Here is a 25,418-nt window from a genome sequence, read left to right as displayed (position 1 = left end):
GGCTCAGTCATTTAAGCATCTGCCTTCAGCTCAGGTCATGATCCCCGGGTCCTGGGATCGAGCCCCACATCAGGAGGCTGCTTCTCCCTCTGCCTGCCGCTCCCCCTGCTTGTGCTCTATCTCTGACAAATAATAAATAAAATCTTTAGGGAAAATAAATAAATAAATCCACTTGGCTGCTCCTGCCCCCATAGCCCACCTCCTGGGTGGCTTGTCCTAGGGGATGTTATGTGCGGGGGAGCTTCTTGTCCTTTCTAGAGGACAAGCTCTGCTTCTTTGTTGCCTTCCACCCTTCTTTAACTCAGTCTGTACACAGGATGACCCGCCTGGCCCCAGGGCTTGTCCCCCAGCAGTGCCCATCACTGCATATGATACCCTTCAATAAATGCGGGTCCGACAAATGCGTGAGGGGACACAACAAAAGACTGCACGTATGAAGTCATAGCGTACAGACTCTGTGCCGTGGGCCTTCTGAAGCAAGGGCGAGTCAGGAAGGCTGGCGGTGAGGGGAAGATTCTGGGAGAGCTGAGCAGTCTTAGGAGGGAATGGGTGTCGCTGGGGACATTGGAAGGCAGAGGCCAGGGTGTGGCAGGAGCCACGACCGCCTTGACCAGAGCCAGCAATTTTTGCTCCTGCCCCCACTGCCGCCGCGCCAGTGTCCAGATCTGGGGAGGGCACTGTGGATGGAGGCTTGAACCATCCACATGTGTGGACAGGGTCCTACTGAGGGCCTGACCCACACAGCAGAGCGAGGGAGGACAGAGAGACAGCCAAGAATCTCCTGCATGTTGGGTCACATGTGGACACAGCAGGGCTTGGGAAAGTCATGCGTTCATTCGTATAGTCATTTGTTCATTCAGCCTTTATTTTTCAAGTTTTGCAACAATGATAAAATAAATACTTGCTCGGTATAGGAAAGTTGGACAACGGAGAAAACTGGGAAAGTTAGGAAAAGTGTTTGTAGTTCTTGCCCCCCAAAGACAGCCTTGGTTTACATTCTGTAAGTTTCTTTCTGGTCTTATAGCTTTATTATTTAAATAATTGTCAGCAGTTATGTAAACAGCTCTTTAAATAGCTAATTTTTATATTTCGTTCTTACGTGTATTAAATTAATGAAAAATTATAATTATAAAAGTAAAACAAGCTTTATCATTTTAAGAACAGATGATAGGGAGGAGAAGAGGCACAGCAGCAAAGTCCGCCCTGCTCTCCAAGTCCCCCCTCCCCGGGAAAGCCAGTGGTGGGGGTCAGTGTGTCCTTCTGAACCATTTTCTCTGTTCATATATACTCAGGTGGATTCTTTTAAAATCAGGCCAGAGAATATTGTTTATGTGCAGTCGCTTTTATTTTTACAAAGTTAGAGCCAGTTTGCATGCCCAGTGTTGCATTTCTCTTTTTTTTACAGAACTTTTTCTTATACTATGTAAATATACTTAAATATCTGACATACAAAACAAACCCATACCAGTAACACGTGGTCTAGTTATACTGCAGCCGAACAACCGCCCAGAAATCTGATCTGTACATTTTAGAACATGACTGAACTATCTCATTGATTAATCAAGATGATTTTAAAACCTTAACATTTAATATCTAAAGTATTTTTTTAAAGAGTTTATTTATTTGAGAGAGAGCGAGTGAGTGCACGAGTGGGGGGAGAGGCAGAGGGAGAGGGAGAAGCAGGCTCTCCGCTGAGCAAGGAGCCCCATGCGGGGACTCAATCCCAGATCCCAGGATCCTGAGATCATGGCCTGAGCCAAAGGGAGACACCTAACTAACTGAGCCACCCAGACGCCCCTAGTTAAAGCATTTTTTTTAAAAGATTTTTTATTTGTTTATTTGACACAGAGAGAGACAGCCAGCGAGAGAGAGAACACAAGCAGGGGGAGTGGGAGAGGAAGAAGCAGGCTCATAGCAGAGGAGCCTGATGTGGGGCTCGATCCCATAACGCCGGGATCACGCCCTGAGCCGAAGGCAGACGCTTAACCGCTGTGCCACCCAGGCGCCCCTAAAGCATTTTTTAAAGTAATCTCTGTGCCCAATGTGGGACTTAAACTCACAAACCTAAGATTAAAGCTCACACATTCTACTAACTGAGCCTGCCAGGCGCCCCGCGTGTTAAAATGTTTTTAAAAAGTAGTGGGAGATATCTTTTTTATTTTGTTTTGCACATATAAAACTAAAGGAAAACTGCATTATTAGATCTCTCCAGTCAAGTGAAACTTGCCTCTCAAGCGAACATCTTATGGCCAAAATATAAAATGCTAATTATTATTTTGGAAGAATAAAAAATTCCCAGGCCTTGACTTCCACCTACATAACGTCTTAACAAAAAGACTTTACTGTCAAATATATGCCTAGGCCTGCGTAGTAGTCCTCCCGTATTTTACTTGTTTGCAGGGTTTGCTCAGCGTTTCCTAAGCTTTGTGCTAGGCCCACGAGACAAAATGCCTGCTTTCTGGAACTCCCAAGCTGGTTGAGACCCCAAGGCCTGCACAGATTCCACTTAATGTAAGAAACAGCAGGGATGGATTTTGTGCTGCATGCAATGGGAGCTTGCAAGGGGTGGGGGGCAAGGGCTCAGTCAAGGAAGGCTTTGTGGGGAGAAGGCGCTGCTGCTCTGAGGCCCCAGGTGCAGAGGCCGGAGGACAGAACGGAGGAGCCCCCGTTGCAATGTGACTTATTATCAACCATCCCCCCAGCTCTGGTGGTTTGTTTCTGCTTTTCCTTTGGAGGTGACAGATTCTGAGACCAAGGGCTCCAGCTGTTTATCAGGGGCCATCCCAGGGGCAGGGGCTCCCACTCCCTGCTGCAGAGGCTGTGGGGCCCTGATTAAGGAAACAGCTGAGGCCAGGGACCCACAGCAGAGGGGCGGGAGAACCGGAAGTCCACAGTGGGGAACAGAGGCAGAGAGCTGCCAGAGAGGAGCAGGCTGCGGAGCAGGAGAGAGCCAGCGTCTGCGCCACAAAGCTAGCCCCTCTGTGCTTCGGAGCATGCCCCCGCCCTCCTGCACCTAGTGGGATGCTGCTCCATCCAGGCCCCTTCGGAGGGCACTTCCCCTGAGATTCCATTCATTTACCAAACATGTCCTGATGGCATCACTGCGAATTCATCCGTCTCCCTTGCCCACTTAGCAGGTCAGCCTATTTATTGCAGTTGAAAGAGTGTGAACTCCGGAATCAAGGATCTATACCAGCAGTAACTAATATTTTCGAAGCATTAACATATGCTGGGCACGGCGATTAGTGTTTGGAACCTCTTGTTGTATTTGAATCTGTTGTTTCTCACTTGGTACTTCCCGATAGTCAGAGAGGTAGCAGCTGTCACTATCCCCATGGTGGTTGCAGAAAAAACTGGAGGGCAAAGGGTTTAGGAAGCTGGAAGCATCACAGCAGAAGTCCAAACCCCTGTCCGAGGCTCATTTTCCTCCTTTATAGCAGGGAGATGAAAATAACCTGTTTGGGGCGCCTGGGTGGCTCCGTCGGTTAAGTGTCTGCTCTTGGCTCTGGTCGTGATCCCAGGGTCCTGGGATCGAGCCCTGCATTGGGCTCTTCACACCTACATAACCTCTCAACAAAAAGACTTTACTGTCAAATATATGGCAAGGCCTGCGTAGTAGTAGTAGTGGGGAGCCGGCTTCTCCCTCTCCCTCTGCCTGCTGCTCCCCCTGCTTGTGCTCTCTGTCTCTCAAATGGATAAATGGAATCTTTAAAAAAAGAGAGAAAGAAAAAGAAAATAACATGTTTTTCCCAGGGTAGTTTCGAGAACTAAACGAAGTGCTGTATAGCAGGCACCTTTCCCATTGTAGCCCTCACCCCACTCATTCTGTGTCATCATTCCTTGGGAGCTGCTAGTTTGGTTTGTAGAGTATGGTGGAGTGGTTAAGAGCGTCCATTCTGGAATGTTCAAAATCCAGGCTCAGATCCATGACTGGGCTCAGTGAGCAAGTTAGTTTCTATACCTCTTTGAGCCAATTTCTTTAACTATAATATGAAGGTGATCATGGTGCCTTCCTTATAGAATTGTCTTAGGATTAAAGTGAATGTGTGTATGTGTTTGTTACTGACATTAACTAGAATGGAAACTTCCTTTTTTTTTTTTTTTAAGATTTTATTTATTTGAGAGAGAGAGCATAATCGGGGGAAGGGCAGAGGGAGAAGCAGACTCCCCACTGAGCCTGGAGCCCACTGCAGGGCTTGATCCCAGGACCCCGAGATCACAACTTGAGCCAAAGTCAGATGCTTAACCAATTGAACCACCCAGGCGCTCCTAGAATGAACACTTTCTGAGGGCGGGGTCAATTTCAGGAGGCTGTCACCTGCGTTCTCACTGCCTTAATGAGGCCATATGTAGCTAAGTGTAACAGCAAGGTCAACAAATATCCAGATATTAGAATCTTCCCATACAAAAAAATACTTGCTTATTTTAGAAACTTTGGAAAATATGAAGAAGAAAACGAAAATGAAACATAATCCCATACTCAGAAATAATCACTGTTAACATTTTGGTATATTTCTTTCCAGTCTTGTTTCTATGTAGACAGTTATTTTCCTATAATTGAGATCATGTGCTGTACCCCCCACTGGCCTGGTTGTATATAAGATGAGCATTTTTTAATGTCATTAAAATATTTTTTGAAATAGGGTTACTTCTTTAAAATATTTTTAAAAGTTTATTTACGTAAGTAATCTCTACCGCAGCGTGGGGCTCGAACTCCTGAGATCAAGAGTCCCATGCTCTTCTGACTGAGCCAGCCAGGCGCCCTGAAATAGGGTTATTAATGGCGTTTTGTTTTATTGTGTTTTACTGATTGAAAAGCTGTACATGGAGGGAGTTGATTCCTAGATTGGCGCCATTCTGGAGAGAGGGAGGTCTGTCCTGTCTTGGTGTCGTATACCTTCCTGGGTCCAGAGCAAGTTGTCCATTCATTCATTCAGCAAATATTTATTGGACATCTCTTATGTGCCAGGCATTGTTCTGTGCACCTGGGATACACCGCTGAGCAAAACAGGCAACCCCCCCCCCCAAAAAAAAACTTTCCCTTGTATAACAAGGGGTAAGAGTAGTAGGACAGACAGCGAGTGGTATGCACAAAAAATTAAGCAAAGTCATAAAATTCATTAAAAGGTAATAAGAACTACTGACAAGACAAAAAATATAGAGTTGGGTAAGGAGGGAGAGCACTGGAGAGGGTGACATCTTACAGTTTTAAATAGGATGACCAGTGTCAGGTGCACTGAGAAGGTGGCATTTGAACAGTGATTTGAAGGTGCGGAATTGGCGATATGGCTGGGGCCAGGGGACACGCAGCAGAGGGAAGGAACAGCCAAAACAAAGATCCTGGGACTAGAACCTTCCTGGAGGATTTGAGGAATAGCGAGGAGACCAGTGTGGCTGTCGCAGAGAGTCATTCTTTTTTTTTTTTTTTTTTAAAGATTTTATTTATTTATACGACAGAGAGAGAGAGATAGCCAGTGAGAGAGGGAACACAAGCAGGGGGAGTGGGAGAGGAAGAAGCAGGCTCACAGCAGAGGAGCCTGATGTGGGGCTCGATCCCATCACGCCGGGATCACGCCCTGAGTCGAAGGCAGATGCTTAACCGCTGTGCCACCCAGGCGCCCCGCAGAGAGTCATTCTTGAATGAATGGCTTGACACTTGGAGGGACAGCTGATATGTTGGTTGAGAGAGCCAGGGATCTCAACTGACTGTAAACAAGGATGTAAATTTAATAAAATATAAATTCCAACAAGAACAAAGTTTGCCCTGAAGTTAAAAGTCCTCTGCAAAGCAAGTCACCTCAAGTTCCTCTTGTTGGTAGACTGGGTGTGAATTTTAAGTAAATTAAACAAGTATAGGATAAACAAGATACGGCTTATTATCTTGTGGCTATGCTGAATTCATTTGTTCAGCATGTATCTATTGGATGTCTGTGATGGGGCGCCTGGGTGGCACAGTTGGTTGAGTGTCCAACTCTTGGTTTTGGCTTGGGTTGTGGTCTTGGGGTGGTGAAATCGAGCCCTGTGTCGGGCTCTGCCCTCAACGTGGAACCTGCTTAGGATTCTCTCTCCCATTCCCTCTGTGCCCCCCCCCAAGATAAATAAATAAATCTGATGATGCGGGGCTTGATCCCAGGACCCTGGGATCATGACCTGAGCCGAAGGCAGATTCTTAACCAGCCAAGCCACCCAGGCACCCCAATAAATAAAATCTTTAACAAAAACGACAACAACGAAAGTGTCTATGATGGGCCGGGACTTGTTTTAGGTGCTGGAGAGTCAGAACAAGACAAAGCCCCTGTCTTTATGAAATTGACATTCTAGTGGTGGGGCCTGACCCTGAGCATGCTCAGATACGTAATGTGATGTTGGGTGGTGATAACCAATAGCTGTTAACCGTGGTTCAAGGAGAAAACTGTGGTTGGAGTTGAGTCTAAGTTAATTATGAGTCAGCTGTGTAATTCAGTTTTGAAAAAGCCTAATTCCATTTGAGGCTGTGTGAGCAAGCACTCTCTGCTTTCTGGTTGTCAGGCTGGACCTGGAATATTGCATTTGCATTCTAGAAGGACGGTGACACACTGGAACTTGTATGTCATCCTGTGTCAGGGAGGGAGGTTCCAGCTCAGTAGGTCGAGAAATTGTCTAATGGTCAGAACTGACCAGTAATGGAATGGACTATGAGAGAGGGTGAGAGTCTCATTTCCAAATGTGTTTAAAAAGAGCCTGCATTCATCTGTCCCAGGGTATTAATGAGGACATAATGAATCTGGATTACATATGCATGGCTCCTTCTAGTCCCAGGTAATAGAGAAAAGGATGAGAAAAGGATTTTTGCAAATAACTTGTGTTGTAGAGAATTCCACATTAATTAACCATATTTTAATAGCCTGTGATCACCAAGGGCGTAAGTAGAATCCCAACGTGTAGAAATCACAAGTGCTCCGAATTCTTTCTCTGATCCCATTAGCTCAGTGTCCAGATTTGGGCTTTAGCAATTTCAGAAGGTTAGAGAAAGTTCAGTAGGAAAGTCACAGGATCAGTCAATGCACTTCTTTCCCCTCACCTTCTTATTTTGACAATTTCAGATAGAGAAAAGTTACAAGAATTGTGCAAAAAATCTTCATATAGTCTTCACCCAGAATTCCCACACATTAACATTCCATCGCGTTTGCTTTATCATTCTATCTGGTATATTAATGCATTATTTGAATATAAGTTGCAGGCACTATGTCCCTTCACTCCTAAATATTTTGTATGTACTCTTAAATAAGGGTTTCTCTTACATAACCCCAATAGAATGATAAAAACCAGGAAATTAACATCGACACAATGCTAGTATCTACAGACCTCATTTATACATCACATACATAGTGCCAATGATACACGCTTTATAGCCCAAACAAATCAAAACAAAAACAACAAAGAACAAAGAGTCAGATCATAGGTTACATTCAGTTGTCATGTCTCTGTAGGTTTCCTTTAACCTCACATGGTTCCTTAATTTTTCTTTGTCTTTCATGACATCCAACATTTTTATGGTTGGGTAAAAGACTTTTTAAGCAAAGGCTTTTTAAAAAGTGGGCTAAGACTGGGAGCAGGTCTTGATACGAATCTTCATGTTTCTTTGGTTTATTCATCAAGAACGATTTCCCTGTTGAAGATCCCACAGTGGCTCCATGCTGTCCGTCACATGGAATCCAAATGCCCCCTCTGTTCATTCCTAGGGCGGCCATAACAAAGGACTACAGACTGAGTGACTTAAAACAACACAAATGAACTCTCTCACAGGTCCAGAGGCCAGAAGTCCAAAATGCAGGTGTCAGCAGACCATGTCCCTCTAAAGCCTGTAGGGGAGGGTTCTTCCTCTTTCTTTCATCTTCTGGTATCCCAAGGTATTTCTTGGCCTGTAGCTGGGTCACTCTGATCTGCCTTTGTCTTCACGTGGCCATCTTCCCTCTGTGTCTCTTCTTATAAGGACACCAGTCATGTCGGGTGAAGGGCCCACCCTACTCCAGTATGACCTCATCTTCATTACATCTGCAACAACGTACTCCAGATAAAGTCACATTCTGCGGTACTGGGGGTTAGAATTTCAACGTATCATGTTGGGGGCCATAATTCAGTACCCCTCACCTCATCTTTCCAGCCTAATCCTGCATTTCCTTACCCGTGGCCCCTCTGTTCCGACCACACGAATCGTCCTCAAGAGGGTGCTTGCTTTCTCCCAGACTCAAGGCTTTCTTCCGGCCCTCTCCACTCCTCTCTGCCAATCGGGGCCCCTCTTTGAGCTGACGCTGACAACTTTCATTTACCCAGGGCTTGTTATGTGCCAGGCACGGCTCTAAACTCTTTACACGCAGTGTTCTTTTAAGCCTACCTACGAGGGACCGTCATGAGCCCCATTTTACAGATGAGGAGATAGAGGCACAGAAGGCTTATCTTACTCAAGGCCTCACAACAAAACGATTATCGGACATTTTCCCGGCTTCTTTCCTCCTCGCTCCGGAGTCTTTGCTGGCTGCTCTAGAAGGGGACTCAGTGCCATGAGCATTCTAGTCAGTGGCCCTCTCTGACATTTTCAGAGCCCATGAGCACCCATCATCCTCCACTGCCTCAGTTTACATTGATCCATATGCTGTGTCATCAGTTCTCGGGTGGGGATGGGGAATGGGATTTGGGTTTTTGTTTTTTTGTTGCGGGGGGTGGATTTGGGTTTTTATGTTCACGGCTTCCTCGATGCCCGCCAGAGCCTCTGGCCCTGTACCCTACACCAGTCCTAGCTTTCTCAGCATAGGGCCCAGTGTGTCAAATATATCAACATCTCCCGTGGAGTGTGTCAAAAATATCAAAAATACACAACTTGGGGTCTCCCTCCAGACCTCCTGAATCAGAATCTCTGGTTGGGAGACCCAGAGCCTACCTCGTTAATCAGCTTCCTTGTGATTCTTAATAAATTTGAGAATTGCTGTCGAAGGCCCTCATTGGATGTGTATAAAGCGATTGATTGATTGGTTGACCAGTTGACTGCTTGGATGAACTGCTGCTGTGTGTTTCTCAGGGGGACAGACCAAGAGGAGATTTTAAAATGTCCCGTCACTTTTGCACAGCTCACTTTTTCTGTGAACCTAAGACTGATCTACAAATAAAGTCAATTCTGTTTTTTAAGAGAAGGCAATGGCCCCTCGAGTAACTGAAGACCGTCATGGAATGTTGTAGGGCTTAACAACAGGAACCCGCTCTAGTTGGGTGTGGCCTGTTTCTATTGAGACTTCCGTCTGCGCAGTGATGTCCCATTCAGCGTCCGAGGGAGAGATCTGCTGGTCTCAGACGGGTCCCCACCTGGGCCAGCCCTCCACCCCTTGCCCAAAACTCTGAGAGCCTGGGGGTGACAGAAGACAGTTGCTCTACTCCCTGGAGCAGCCCAGCTGTTTCCCCTAGCCCCTCATTTCAGCCACCTGAACCCATTCACAGTTTTCCTGTCAGTTAACCCGGGCCCCATGACAGTGTGGGAAGGGGCCCCTCTAGACTGGGTGGGGCTGTGTTTCATTTACTGGTGTCCTTCCTCAGGCCTCAGCTGAACAGGTGCAGGCCGAAGCAGCTGGGTGAAATGAGGACATTCTTCCTCTCCCTTTCTCTTCTCCCTCCAACTCCCTCCCCCAACCCAGCCACACTGAAGCCACATCCCATTTCCTCCCCAACTTTCAAAGCTGCTCTCCCCTCTGCCTCCTCCGCCCTCATCCGTCGAAGGGCAGTGCCCCAGGGGAGGGGTTACTTAAACTGGGAGGGGCCGCCCTAAGGGAAAGTGGGAAGCGGTGGGTCGCACCGCCACCCTCCCTTTCTGTTGTGGTGTTTTTTTAAAGAAGGGGACGTGGTGAGATGGAGGTGGTGTCATATGGAGGGGAGAGCAGCTCCAGGGACTACCTAGGTCATGCTACACCTACAGCCTCTAAACTCAGAGAAGACCCAACTGTGAAGTTGGCCAACCCATCCTCTTCTGGGCTGACTTCTCTGCCTCTCCTAGGAGACTAGGGTGGGGAGGGTCAAACTCAAAACCACATTCTAACGAAGGTATTCAAAGTTGCCTTCCCTACATCTCATCCCCATGGAGGATTTCTTTTTTTCTTTTCTTTTCTTTTCTTTTCTTTTCTTTTCTTTTCTTTTCTTTTCTTTCTTAAGATTTTTTAGTTTATTTGATGGAGAGCAAGCCAGAGAGCACAAGAAGGGGAGCAGCAGAGGGAGAGGGAGAAGCAGGCTCCCCACTGAGCAGGGAGCCCCACTCGGGCCTCGATCCCAGGACCCTGGGATCACGACCTAAGCCGAAGGCATGACGCTCAACCTCAACCCACTGAGCCACCCAGGTGCCCCTCCCCTGGAGGGCTCCTTAAACAGGGATTGCTAAGACTCACTCCCAGAGATTCATAGGACCCAGGGCCCGGGAATTCACCTGTCTGGCTTGTTCCCCAGTTGATGCTGCTTCTGCTGGCTCAGGGACCCCACTTATAGAACTGCTGTTCTGAGCCCCCCTGAAGATTTCTGATAAGTGGGCTCAGCCTAGCCACTGCTGGGGGAAGAACAGATCACTCAAGGAAGTTGGGTCCCCAGCGGTGGCCTTATCGCTCAGGCTCAAATCATAACCTCCCCCCCCCCCCCGCAGTTCTGTGTGGTTTAGCTGGGTTTGGATGGGACTCTGGCTTAAGAGAAGAGGGCAGAAAGAAGACCCTCTCTGTCTGCTTGCTTCCTGCTCCCAGGAGCAGTCGGCCTCCAAGCAATGCCTCCCGCCATCTTGAATCTTTTGTCTCTGTGTCTCCTTCCCTGCCGGCCCTGTGTTCTCTGAAGCTTACCTTTCATCTGTATGCTGGGGGGTATTAGGCAGCTAGTCAAGCATGAGGTTCATCTCTATGTGGTGACTTGGGAGTGATCCATCATGACATATTGTAGAGTGAAACCGCTCCACGATGGGTGGAAATGTCCCTGCTTTTGTAAAAACAACCAACCATAAAGCCACACTTGAATATCTGTAGGCATTTACACGCACACAGACGAAACGGTCTGGAAGGACATTCCCCAACGGAAGTTAGCTCTGGAGGGTGGGACGTCTCCCTGCTTCATTCCTCTGCTGCTATACTTGAGAAAGCCTATCTCCCTCTGTAAGTAAAAATCAGTGAGCTGCACATAATAGAAAATGGTACAGCTCCGGAAAGCTACCCTCAACTATTAACAGTGGGGAGTAGGGATGGGGTTGAGGGCTCTCTCTCTCCACACACACCCACGCACACACACACACACACACACTTCTAGGCTGAATTTGCGAAAAGGAAGATTATTAATTTTTTAATTAAAAGAAATCGAGGCTGTCAAGGAAACAGACGGCCACTCCCTCTCCTCCCCCCAGCAGCTGGGGTCCGAAGCCCTTCACACGCGTCCGGCTGCTGTGCCATCGCACCCCTTCCTGGCACCAGCACATTTCTCCACCGAGGGGCCTTCACTTGCTGCGTCCATCTCTCCAACAGCCATTCTTCGGGTTTTAAAGAAACACGACATGTTTTTGTTTGTTGATGGCCAGCATTCCAAAAAAGAAAAAAGAAGTCCCCTAGCCTTAAAACAGCGTCTGCAAACATGACTCGATCTTGTCCAATCCTGTCTGCACCTCACTGCACACGCATGTCCTTTCATGATTGTAATCGGCACAAATGCTATCTTGTGTCCTGAAATGTTTTACGTCACCTAATTTTGTAAGCCCGTCTGTGTGTGGACACAGCATCATCTCTCCTATGAATGGTGCTATGGTTGTTTAACCAGGCCCTGATTGTTAGGCCTTTGGGTGGTTTCCAGTTTTTTGCTATTTATTCATTCACGATTTAACCCTCTGCTTTTGGGCCCCGCCTCCTGCCAGCCTATAAAAACTGCCCTCTTAAAGGTCACTGCTATCGGTCTTCCTCCCGCCACCCGCCCCCCGAATCTCCCAGCCTCTTCTCAGACCTTGACTGAGCCCTTGTCCTGACGTTAATTGGAGGTGGCCTTATTAACCCCCCTCACTGCCACCCATCAGCCCATCCATCAAACCCATCCAGCCTCTGTTCATTGGCTTTTGTTTTTTCTTTCTTTAATCACTTTTTTCTTCCAAATACAGACATTTTGACATTTACATTCTAAAAGGTTAGAACAACTAATAAAGGTGTAATATAGAAAGTAAAAAAAACCATTTTATTTAAACTTTTAAATTGAATAATGAATTATATGATCCAGAAGACTATAAATGCATCTATCTGCCTATTTATATATATATAAATTATGAAGCAGTGTAATAAAACTAAACCTGTGATACCCACCCTACAACTTAAATACAACATCAGTAATTCCATGGACATTTCCTATGCTTCCCTTTTGGTGTCCTCTCTCCAAAAAACACTGCAGACATACTCAGTTTTGTTGATCATTGTCCTAATTAATTTTAGTAACTTACGGATTTGAAGGGTTTCTATCCAAACTGTCACATCATCTATTACTAATGACATTATTGTTTCTTTCTAATTCTGTACCTTGCATTTATTTTCCTTTGCTCTCTGCCGTTGCTCCAATGTAATGTCAACTAGAAGCGGGAACAGCTGGCCTCCTTGACTTGTTCTCGAGTTTGAAGGAAATGCTGCTTTTTTTTTTAAAGTTTGTTTATTTACTTATTTACTTACTTATTTGTTTATTTGTTTATTTATTTATTTATTTATTTTAGTAATCTCTACACCCAATGTGGGGCTCAGACTCAGGACCCTGAGGTCAAGAGTCACATGCTCTTCGGCCTGAACCAGCCAGTCACCCCCTCCCCATTTTTCTTAATTGAAGTATAGTTGACACATGATCACATTAATTTCAAGTAAATAACGTAGTGATTTAACAGGTTCGTAGGTTATGCTGCGCTCACCACAGGGGCGGCTGCCATCTGACCCCATACAACTATTATGCTCCATTGACTATATTCCCTGTGCTGGACCTCTTACTTGTGTGGCTTGTTCTTTCCATAACTAGAAACCGTATCTCCCACTCCCCTTCACTCTTTTGCCCATCCCCCCATCCCTCGGAAGGAAGTGCTTCTTAGGGTTCCTGACTAATAATAATGATTGCTATAGGTTTTTGGTAAATGCTTTTTAACAGGTGTTGAATTTTATCAAATGCTTTTTCTACATCTATTGAAATGATACCATGTGTTTTCTTTTTTCATTGTGAATGCTATAAATTACATTAATATTTTTATGTTAAACTTTCTTTGCATTTCTGGGATAAATTGAATTGTCACATGATATAATCTTTTTATTTTTTATTTCTTTTTAAAAATATTTTATTTTATTTATTTATTTGAGAGAGAGAGAGAGAGAGAGAGCACAAGCAGGGGAGGAGCAGAGGGAGAGGGAAAAGCAGACTCCCCACTGAGCAGGGAGCAGGGACTCCATCCCAGGACCCTGAAATCATGACCTGAGCTGAAGGCAGATGCTTAATCAACTGAGCCACCCAGGTGCCCCTATATTATCTTTTTAATGTAGTGCTGGGTTTGGTTTGGTCTGGTTATATTTTGAACAAACTTGATCAGGATCGACTCCTAAATGATTTAACCTGTCAGTTTTCTTTCTCATACTATATTTAGCTGATTTGGAATTATGATTTTACTAATATCATTGAATAAGTTGAGAAGTTTTCTTTATTTTTTAATTTCTAAGGAAAAATGGCATAAAATTGGAATTGATGCGTTTATGAATGTTTGGTCAAGAATTCCTAGAAAACCTTCTAGACCTGGTTTCATCTTTTTCGGAAGATTTTATATTTTGTGTATGGCTATAGGTAAAGTGACTATGCAACCTGGTTTGCCTGGGCTAATGCCGGTTTTGTCTAGTCCCTGGTGTATTTATGAATAATGCCCCCTTTCACTTGTAAAGATGTCCTGGTTCAGGTAATAAAATATGTGGTTATTCTGCATATAGGACTATATAGGTTTTTCTCTTTCTTTTTGGGTTAGTTTTGGTAAGTTATACTTTTCTGTAATATCTCCAGTTTGCTTCAAATTTCTTGGCATAAAGTTGTTCATATATTTCTCATTTTTAAAAGCCAGCTGTAGGGGCACCTGGTGGCTCATTTGGTTAGGTGTCTCCTTTGGGCTCAGGTCATGATCCTAGGGTCCTGGGATCAAGCCCTGTGTGGGGCTCCCTGCTTTGCTGAGAGTCTGCTTCTCCCTCTCTCTCTGCCATTGCCCCTGCTTGTGCTTTCTCTCTCTCTCTCTGTCAAATAAATAAATAATAAATTAAAAAAAAAATCCTCAGCAGTAGTCTTAAATATATCACTTTTTAAATCTATAACATTGTTTATTTATAACTTTTTTCTTGATCAGTACTACCTAAGTTTTGTCTATTTTGTTAGTGCTTTGAGCATATGACTTTTGACTTTCTTGATTTTCTCTACGATTTCTTTTCATTTCATTAATTTTTGCTCTTATTTTATTGCTTTCTCCTTTCTGCTTTCTTAGGGCTTATTCTGCTGCTCTTTTTTTAACTTCCTAACTTCTGAGCTTGGTTGATCAATTTGGAATGTATTTCTTTTGTAATATGTCCACTTAAGACTATTTATTTCCCTACAAAGTGTTTTGTAAGTTGCATCCTGTATGTTTCTTTCCTTATTGAATATACATATCATACAATGCACAGATCTTAAAATCTTCAGTTTTTTTAGTTTTGGCAAATGTAAATGCCCATGTTGCCATCATCCAAACTGAGATATAGGACATTTCCATCATTCTAGAAAGTTCCATGGCCATGGGGTTCATTATGGATCCGTCTACCCTTCGGCACCGGAGTTACTCAGTTTAGAAATATACTTGGCTCGAAGTTCATCTGAATGGAGTCATACAGTATATACTCTTTTGTGTTTGGCTTTCATCACTCAGTACATGTTGCATGTATTAATTTGTTCCTTTTTATTACCGAGTTTATTCCAATTTACAGATGGGTATATACTACTTGTTGATTCATTCTCTGTTGATGCACATTTGGATTATTTCCAGTTTTTCATTGTTACCATGAATAAAGCAACTGTGAACATCCTTGTACAAGTCTTTTGTGGACATAGACTGTCATTTCTCCTGGGTAGGTTCCTGGAAGTGGAAATGCTGGGTCTGAATGTAGGCATTCCATAAGTTTTACAATATAGCATTTTGATTTTCATTTAGTTCTGGTTCTTAAAAATTTTCCATGAAGATTTTTTTCATTGACCTCTAAGTTATTTGGAAGTGTGTTTTAAAATTTCCACATGGGTGGAACTTTTTGTTGGTGATGATAATTTCTAAGTTCATTCCATTTGGGTCAGTTAATACAGTCTTTGTAGCACACATTTTTTGAAATGTTTTGAGACTCGCCTTAAGACCTAATATGTAGTAAATTTGTATGCTCAAAAAGAATTCGTGTTCTCCAATACACACACGCGTATTTATTTAACAAGCTTGATATCCACACACGTGTACAAATACTATTTTTTGTCTGCTTGATCTATCAATTATTATTTTTTAAAGATTTTACTTATTTGAGAGAGAGAGACAGAGGTAGCAACAGGGAGAGGGAGAAGCAGGCTCTCCGCTGAGCAGGGAGCCCGACACGGGGCTCAATCGCAGGACCCTGGGATCATGACCTGAGCCAAAGGCAGACGCTTAACCAACTGAGCCACCCAGGTGCTCCTGGATCTATCAATTATTTAAAAAGATGGATTAAAACTCTCTTGCCCCGATGCGGATTTTTCAGTTTCTCCTTATAGTTTTGTCAAGTTTAGCTTTATGTATTTTGAAGCTTTTCTTATTTGGGATATGCAGATTTAGAATTATTGCATTATTCTAGCAAACAAATTATTATTGTAGCACATTTTCAAATCATCGTATGGTGACTATCTTTTTAATGCTTTTTGCCTTACCGTCTATTTTTTAAAAATATTCTCTTTATTTGAGAGAGTGAGAGAGAGCACTAGTGGGGGAAGGAGCGGAGGGAGAGGGAGAAGCCGACTCCCCATTGAGCAGAGAGCCTGACCCAGGGCTCGATCCCTGGACTCAGGATCATGACCTGAGCTGAAGGCAGACGCTTAACCAACTGAACCACCCAGGCACCCCTGCCTTAGCATCTATTTTATCCCATGTTAATTGGCATAAACTGGGGCACCTGGGTGGCTTAGTCAGTTAAGCATCTGCTTTCAGCTCAGGTCGTGATTCCAGGGTCCTGGGATGGAGCCCTGTGGCAGGCTCCCTGATTTGCTGGGAGCCTGCTTCTCTCTCTCCTCCCTGCTCATGCTCTCTCCCCCTCTCTTTATCTCTGTCTTTCTTTCTCAAGTAAATAAGTAAATAATCTTTAAAAAAAATTGGCATAAACTTCCTTTCAGTTAGTATTTATTATATTATTTCCATCATTTAACATTCAGCCTTTCTATGTATTATTTCTTTTCTACCTGTGCTTTTAATGAGGCTTGGATTATAAGTCAGAAGACCGTTCTAATCTTGATTGTATCTTGGAGTCTTCAGATTCCTGTCTTTCAACTGAGTATCATAACGGTTGCCTTGCCCATCCCTCTTCACCACATTGCGAGAATCAAATGATATAAGATACGTGAAATCATTTTGCAAACTGTAAAGTGTTTTTGCAAATTATTATCTTTCTAGCCCTTTAATAGTGAGTGTCCCCAGAAGCTTACTTAAAGCCGTAGTGGTTAAGAGCTTAGCTGGTTAGTAGAGCTATACTTGTGCCTTTGTAGATACTGTTTCGTAGGATGGCTGCAAGATGTAAGTGTATGAAAGTACTAAATGAGAGGCGCCTGGCCGGCCCAGTTGGTCGAGCATGCGACTTTTTTTGCTCTTGGAGTCAGGAGTTCAAGCCTCATGTTGGGCGTAGAGTTTAGTTTAAAAAAAATACTAAATTATCTGGGGCATCCTAAGTATTCAATAAATAGTAACTCAATGTCTTTTATGTTTATGATTATGCTTCTTGTGTTGCTCTTGCTTTTATGTGAGTCCTAGCTCCTCAACTTACCAGTATGTGACCATATATGACCAGAGTCTCAGCTTCCTCGTCTTTGAAGTTGCAATAATAATCACTACTTCCTGGGGTTGCTCGGAGAATGAAGTAAAATAATGATGAGGGGCGCCGGGGTGGCTAAGTCAGTTCTTCATCCGACTCTTGGTGTCTGCTCAGGTCATGATCTCGGGGTCGCGAGATCAAGCCCCGCGTGGGGCTCCGGGCTCAGTAGGCAGTCTGCTTGGGATTCTCTCTCTCCCTCTTCCTCTGCCCCTACCCCCCTAAACTTTTTTTTTTTTTTTTAATTAAAGATGACAAGAGCTCGGCGCAGTGCCTGGCTACCTACCACGATCTTGATCAGCAGGACCTCTTCTTCTGTTAAAGTTCTCAGTGTTGACACTTTTCTGATGGCCTAAATCACTTCTGACGTCTTACCCAAGCTTGAAGCCCTTATTTAAAATGCTGGTGGTGTAGGACCACTTGGGTATCTTACCATCGGTTTAGATGTTCTGTTCAAAGCTACACATTGTTCCTCCTTTTCCCCACTGAGTCATCTCAGTTTCTTGAGCACCTGAGTGATGGGCTTGTATTAAGCCCTACATTTAAGGAGCTCACCACCCAAGAGAAGACTGACCCCAAAACTTCCACTAGAAGTGCCATTGTAGAAACTCAGACAAGGTGCTTCAGGAGACCCTGTAGAGAAGAGATGAGCTCTGTGGGGAGGAAGACGGCCAATTTGGGGAAAGCTTCCCAGACAAGCACTGTTGTCTGTCATTCTCCCGGTACAACTGCCTGTATTGTAACGGGGTTACATAAAATCAGACTGCTCTTCTCACTTCATAACCTCCAAGCAGTGACTCAGGGATCTCGGCTTCTTATGTCTTGTGGTAACACAGTGTCTGGGACCTGAAAGCCCTCTATTAAGTGTCTTCTGCCTCGGAGACATCTTTGACATCAGCCACTCCTGACCTGTTCCTATGGCCGCTCTTCTTGGGAAGGCTTGGGCCCTGGAGCAGAGGGGAGTCACTTCAGTAGTCCCATGTGTTCCATCTCTGCTTGAGGAGACCCCCAAATTTTTCTGCCATCTTGTTGACTATAATAATCCTTTCAGCCAAAAAAATTATTTTGGAACTTAGTCAAGTGCTTGGCACATGGTAGGTATACAATAAGTTAGTTAGTTTATTTATTTTAGAGAGAGAAAGAAAGTTCACGACGAGCTGGGGGAAGGGCAGAGGAAGAGGCGGGGGGGGGGCGGGGGGTAAGCAGACTCCCCACTGAGTGTGGAGCCTGACATGGGGCTCGATCCCAGGATCCCGAGCTCATGACCTGAGCTGAAACCAAGAGTCAGACACAACCAGCTGAGTCACCCAGATTCCCCTACAATAAGTATTTTTTAAATGCCTGAACTTCTCTCAGCTCCAGGAGGCGCTTAGAGGTTATTTGCAAGGCTTAATTAGACTCAGCGGCTGATAGATAGAGGGAGATTTTTTTTTTTAAAGATTTTATTTATCTGACACAGAGAGAGAGTACAAGCAGAGGGAGTGGCAGGCAGAGGGAGAGGGAGAAGTGGGCTTCCCGCTGAGCAAGGTACCCAATGCGGGATTCCAACCCAGGACCCGGGGATCATGACCTGAGCCAAAGGCAGTCGCTTAACCGACTGAGCCACCCAGGCATCGCCAGAGGCAGCTTTTGAATACTACACTATTAGGGATGGGAGGATCTCCTTTTTTTGTTTTGTTTTAAGAGCTTGTTTCCTGGTCACCTCTAAACTGCCTCTGAAGGTAAGTAAAAATCACCTCAGTGCTACAGGCTTTCCAGCTCTCTTGCTTCCTCCTGTAGAACCAGAAAGGAAAAGTGAAAGGGTTGAACAGAGGCCCCGGGGGGCCTGATCCTGGAAGGGGAGCTCTCACTGTGCCCTCTCAGCCCTTGGGGAGCACCCAGCAGGGCTGAGCAGGGGTTCTGATGGATTCCACGCTCTAGACTGTCCATGTCCGGCTGTGGGAACTTGGACGAGTTACTCCATCTTTCCGTGTCAGTTTCCTCATCTGTAACGTAAAGATGATAATACCTCTCTCCCCTGGTTTTTAGATTGATCAAGTTAACATAATAAAAAGCACAGGCCAGTGACACAGTGTAAGTGCTATATAATCGTGGATATTGCCATCATTAGCGACAGAAAGGAAACGATCGCCTGAAACCCTAAAACCGTAGACTGAGGCTGTTCTTGGTGTCCAGGCAGACCCTCCTGCAGCTCCCGGTTTTCAGTTCACACTGCGGCTCTAAGTGCTTTGGTAAAGTAAGTGAAATGTACTTTCATGGCCGCCTCAGTCGGGGCTGCGCCCACCTAATCCCTGCTCCCTTACCTGTCTTGCCCCCAGCCGGCCTCGTCTACCCCAGAACACTCCTACTGCTCCCCACCAGCCAGATCTTTGCTCTGCCACCCGCTCACCACCCCACCTTAGTCTGCCTCTATCTCTGTCCCAGGGTCAGGTTCTGCATGTCAGTGCCAACTGGTTAATCTGAGAAACGGATTTATCTGAAAATGCTAATTGGAGCCAGTGCAAAGGTTGCTGCTTCATACAAAGATGCATTATTGACTGGGGCCCTTCTGGAGAAAATGCCCCGCCCGCGTGTCCTGGTCTGTGGAAGGGAGGGATGCAGCAACATCCAAGCTAGGAAGCTGGGAGAGATTTAGGCCTTCCAGCTCCCCTAACAGAAGACGGATCCTCTTTGAGCATCCACCGTCTTGGCTGGGGAGAGGGCACGCAGATATGCGGTCAGGGACGTGACGGGGGAACATGGCAGAGGCATTTAATCAGTAAATTTCTAGATACGGAACTGGGATATAGAAAGGGTGAGACTTGTCTCCGCCTGCAAGGGAAGAAGGAAATGCAAGGACACAATTAATAAGCAGACAGAGTAAGCTGTGTCCTGAGCCAGAACAGACACAAATCAGTGTAGATAGGGTTGGGAGATCCATTCAAACTGGAGGATTTAGATGGTTCCATGGAGAGGCTGATGGTGGCCTTAGAACTGATACCTGCAGAGGATTATTTTTATTTATTTATTTAAAACATTTTTTGAGGAGCGCCTGGGTGGTTCAGTTGTTAAACGTCTGCCTTCGGCTCAGGTCATGATCCTAGAGTGCTGTGATCGAGCCCCTCAGTGGGCTGTCTGCTCAGCGGGGAGCCTGCTTCTCCCTCTCCCACTCCTCCTGCTTGTGTTCCCTCTCTCGCTGTGTCTCTCTCTGTCAAATAAATAAAATCTTTAAAAAAATAATAAAAAATAAAAATAAATTTTTTAAATAAACGCTACACCACATGTGGGCTCAGATTCACAACCCCAGGATCAAGAGTGGCACGTTCCACTGAATGAGCCAGCCAGGTGCCCCTACAAGGATTATTATTTTTTAAAGATTTTATTTATTTATTCCAGAGAAAGAGAGAGAGTGAGCAAGCAGGGAGAGGAGCAGAGGGAGAGGGACAAGCAGACTCCGCACTGAGTGCAAAGCCCAACGCAGGACTCAATCTTAGGACCCCAAGATCATGACCAGGATGAAACCAAAAGTCAGATGCTTAATCACCTGAGCCCCCCAGGAGCCCCCCAGAGGATTATTTTAAAGAGGGGCACCTGACTGGCTCTGCTGGAAGATCGTGTGACTCTTCATTTCTGGGTTGTGTGTTTGAGCCCCACGTTCGGTGTAGAGATTGCTTAAAAATAAAATCTTAAAAAAAGTAAAAATAAAAATGAAGTGTATTAGATTTTCTACTAGTAGTAGAAAATCTACAAATAGTAGAATACAGAAAGAAAAGAAAATCACCCACTCTCTCACGATTGAAGGTGACTTCTGTTACCGGCAGATAATGGGGTTATGGGTAATTTCTGTTTACTATCCATTTCTGTATTTAAGTTTTTTATCACGAGTTTTACAATAAAAAGAATACACATTTATAAAAACAAAATTTAACACACAGAGACAACTCACTGCTAACATTTCAGCAAGCTATCCTCCTAGGCTTTTTGCAATACATAATTTTATCAGTCCATTCGTACAATTATAGATACCTGCTTTTTTCAATTTCTCAGCATTTGCCCTGCTCATTATAAATGCTTCACAGATAGAACTGAGTGGCTGTGGGATGTAATTCACATAACCATTTCCCTCCCCTCGGACTGTAAGATTGTTTACACATTTTTGCTGTCATCAATAACCCTTTGTGGGTTTTTTTGAAGATTTATTTGACAGAGAGAGAGAGCATGAGTGGGGGGGGGAGGGGCAGAGGGAGAGGGAGAGAGAGAATCCCAAGCAGACTCCGCGTTGAGCTTGGAGCTGGACGTGGGGCTCCATTCCATGACCCCGAGATGATGACCCGAGCTGAAATCAAGAGTCGGACGCCCAACCAGCTGAGCCACCCAAGTGCCCCATAAATGACCCCTTGTATACTCCTATACATCATTTTTTAAATTAATAAACTTATTTTTTAGGTTCAGAGAAACTAAGCAAAAAGTGCAGAGCGTTCTCATATACTCCCTGTCCCCGCACATGCACAGTCTCCCCCACTGTCAACCCCACTATGGACTTCCTGCACCAAAGGGCGCATTTGTTCTAATCATTGTCCATTGTCATCATTATCACTCAAGAGCCGTGGTTTACACTAGCTTTACCCTTGGTGTTACACATTTTATGGGTTTGGACAAATGTATAATGACACGTATCCGCCACTGTGGTATCACACAGTCATTCCACTGCCCTAAGAATGGTCTCTGTTTCATCTGTTCATCTGTCCTTCCCCGCTAACCCCGGCAACCACGGATCTTTTTACTCTTTCCATAGTTCTGCATTTTCCAGAATGTCGCGTAGTTGAACTTGTATAACGTGTGGCCTTCTCACATTGGCTCCTCTCACTTAGGAGTACGCATTTACGTTTCCTCTGTGTCTGGGTGAAGCAGAGTTTGTTTATCCATTCACCAACTGAAGGACATCTTGGTTTCTTCCAAGCTTTTGCAATTATAAATAAAGCCCTGTGAACACCCACGTGCGGGTTTTTGTGTGGATGTGTTTTTGGTTCATTTGGGTAAATGCCGAGGAGCACAATTACTGGAATTATGGTAAGAATGTATTTCGTTTTGGGGCACCTGGGTGCCTCAGTCGGTTCAGCGGCTGCCTTAGGCTTAGGTCGTGATCTCAGGGTCCTGGGATCGAGCCCTGCGTCAGGTTCCCTGCTGAGCAGGGATTTTCCCTCTCCCTCTGCCTGACACTCTGCCTACTTGTGCTCTCTCTCTCTGTCAAATAAATAAATAAAATCTTTAAATTAAAAAAAAAAAGAATATATTAGTTTTGTAAGAAACTGCCAGACTAGTCTTCAAAGTGTCTCCAGCATTTTGCATTCCCGCCAGAAACAAATGAGAGTTCCTGTTGCTCCACACCATTATCAGCTTTGGCGTTGTCAGTGTTCCGGCTATTGGCCCTTCTAATAAGTGTGTAATGGTGTGAAATCACAGAAAGAGTATATGGTCGTCTCTGCCCCTGGTGTCAGGCACAGAACTCCTAAACCCCTGTAATTTCCTGTGATAAGAGCCCTAGGAGCCTCTTCCGTTCTGATATTTGATCTTTGACCCAGCTTCCTGACGTAGGGGTCTTAAGTCCCTTGGAATTTCCTGGGTGATAGGAGTGTCTTTTGTTCTAATGAGGTGACTCTGGGTGGGCTCCTGGAGGGCTCCTGGCCTACTCACTAGAAAGACCATGATTAAAAGCTTGGAATTTTAGGGGCGCCTGGGTAGCGCAGTCGTTAAAGCGTCTGCCTTCGGCTCAGGGCGTGATCCCGGCGTACCGGGATCGAGTCCCACATCGGGCTCCTCGGCTATGAGCCTGCTTCTTCCTCTCCCACTCCCCCTGCTGTGTTCCCTCTCTCTCCGCTGGCTGTCTCTCTGTCACATAAATAAATAAAATCTTTAAAAAAAAAAAAAAAAAAGCTTGGAATTTTCAGCCCTGTCCCCCATTCTGGAGAGAGGGGAGAGGGGATGGAAATAGGCTTAATAATTAATGCCTCCATGAGGAAGCGTCCACAAAACCTCAATAGTCTGAGGTTTGGGGAGCTTCCAGGTGGGTAAACACATCCACGTGCCAGGAGGGTGATGCACTCCAACTGCACAGGGACGGAAGCTTGGGACCCTCTCAGATCTTGCCCTATGTATCTCTTCATCTGGCTGATCATCTGGCTTTTATCATATCCTTTAATAAACTGGTAAATATAAGCAACTGTATTCCTGAGATCTGTCAACTAGCAAATTAATCAAATCCAAGGAGGAGGAGGTCATGGGAACCTCTGACCTGTAGACAATTGGACAGAGTTCTGGGTAACCTGGGACTACTTGTGATTGGCACCTGAAGTGGAGGGAAGTCTTGTGGGAGTGAGCCTTTAACCTGTGGGATGTGACACTATCTCTAAGTAGATAGTGTGAGAATGGAGGTAAGTCGCAGGACACCCAGGTGGTGTTGCAGAATTGCTTGGCGTGGGGGAAAAACCCCATGCATCTGGTGTCAGAAGCATTCTGAGTATGGTAGTCATGTGAGAGTAAAGGATAGACGTAGAGGAGGACTATGAGGTTTTTCCTATACCCATGATATCTCATATTTATTTTAATTTTCATTTCCCTGATGACATACGATGTTGAGCATCTCTTCATATGCTTATGTGCCATCTGTATATATTCTTCGGTGAGGTGTCTGTTCAGGATTTTTGCCCATTTTTTAATCAGATTGTTAATTTTCATATTGTTGAGCTTTAAGAATTTATATATTTTGGGGAGTTTTTTTGGTTTTGGTTTTGGTTTTTAAAAGATTTTATATTTGACAGAGAGAGAGAGAGCACAAGCAGGGGCAATGGGACCCTGGGAATCATGACCCAAGCCAAAGGCAGACACTTAACCAACTGAGCCACCCAGGCACCACAAGAGTTTATATATTTTGGACAACAGTCCTTTATCAGATGTATCTTTTGTAAATATTTTATTGTAATTCGTAGCCTGTCTCCTCATTCTCTTAACATTGTCTTTTGCAGAGTGGAAGTTTTTAATTTTAATGAAGTCCAGCTTATTAATTATTTCTTTCATGGATCATGCCATCGGTGTTCTATCTACAAAGTCATGACCTTATCCAAGGTCATTTAGGGCTTTTCCTATGTTATCTTCTAGGAGTTTCATAGTTTAGAGTTTTATGTTTAGATCTGTGATCCATTTTGAGTTAGTTTTTGTGAAGAATGTAGGTCTATATCTAGATTCATTTTTTGCTGGATAGATGTGCAATTGTTACAGTAGCACCATTTATTGAAAACTCTATCTTTCCTCCATCGTTTTGCCTTTGCTCTTTTATTAAAAATCAGTTGGTTAAAGGGGCGCCTGGGTGGCTCAGTCGTTAAGCATCTGCCTTTGGCTCAGGTCATGATCCCAGGTCCTGGGATCGAGCCCTGCGTCGGGCTCCCTGCTCAGCGGGGAGCCTGCTTGTCCCTCTTCCACTCCCCCTGCTTGTGTTCCCTCTCTCTTTGTCTTTCTCTCTGTCAAATAAATAAATAAAAATCTTAAAAAATAATTTAAAAAAATCAGGTGGTTATAGTGCTCGCCTCGGCAGCACGTCTAGTCGAATCAGAATGATACGGAGAAGGTCAGCACGGCCCCTGCGCAAGGATGACGCGCAAATTTGTGAAGCGTTCATATTGTAAAGAAAAAAATATCAGTTGGTTATATTTGTGTGGGTCTTTTTTGGGTTCTGTATTCTGTCCCATTGACATTTTTGTCGATTCTTTCACCAATACTACACTGACTGGAGGTTGGGTATTGTCAGTCTTCTCCGACTTTGTTCTTCTCCTTCAATGTCGAGTTGGCTATTCTGGGTCTTTTTCTCTCCATATCAACTTCAGAATCAGTTTGTTGATATCCACAAAATAAGCTGCTGGACTTTTTATTGGATGGTGTTGAATCTACAGCTCAAGTTGGGAAGAACCGGCATCTTGACAATATCAAGTCTTCCTATCCATGAACATTTAGTTCTTCTTTGATATCTTTCATCAGAGTTTTATCGTTTTTCTGACTTAGATCTGTTTATATGATATTTCATATCAAAAATAAATATTTCATTTTGGAGGGGGCTGCTAATGTAAATGGTAATTTCAAATTTCGCTTGTTCCCCTTGCTAGAATATAGGAAGGTGATTCACTTTGGTATATTAATCTTGTATCCTGCAACCTTGCTACAATTGCTTATTAATTCTAAGACTTTTTGTTGTTGTTGATTCTTTTAAATTTTCCATATAGGCAATCATGTCATCCGTGAACACATACAGCTTTGTTTCTTCCTTCCCAATCTATGTATCTTTTTTTCCCTTTTCTTGTCTTACTATAT

At 44.5% G+C, this 25,418-nt stretch overlaps 1 protein-coding gene and 1 non-coding gene across 3 annotated transcripts in view; both read left to right on the top strand.

Annotated features, from left to right (window-relative positions):
• CCND3 (cyclin D3) overlaps positions 1-25,418 on the top strand; it is an 88,836-nt gene that overhangs the window by 21,166 nt on the left and 42,252 nt on the right. The window lies entirely within an intron of this gene.
• On the top strand, positions 24,633-24,739 carry LOC113261375 (U6 spliceosomal RNA). Its single transcript, XR_003318360.1, has one exon. It is a non-coding gene; the product is annotated as a U6 spliceosomal RNA (small nuclear RNA).

Source organism: Ursus arctos, unplaced genomic scaffold (assembly GCF_023065955.2).
Source record: "Ursus arctos isolate Adak ecotype North America unplaced genomic scaffold, UrsArc2.0 scaffold_29, whole genome shotgun sequence".
NCBI classification, from domain to species: Eukaryota; Metazoa; Chordata; class Mammalia; order Carnivora; family Ursidae; genus Ursus; species Ursus arctos.
Note: the sequence above shows the minus strand (reverse complement) of the source record. Positions and strands in the feature narration are given on the sequence as shown.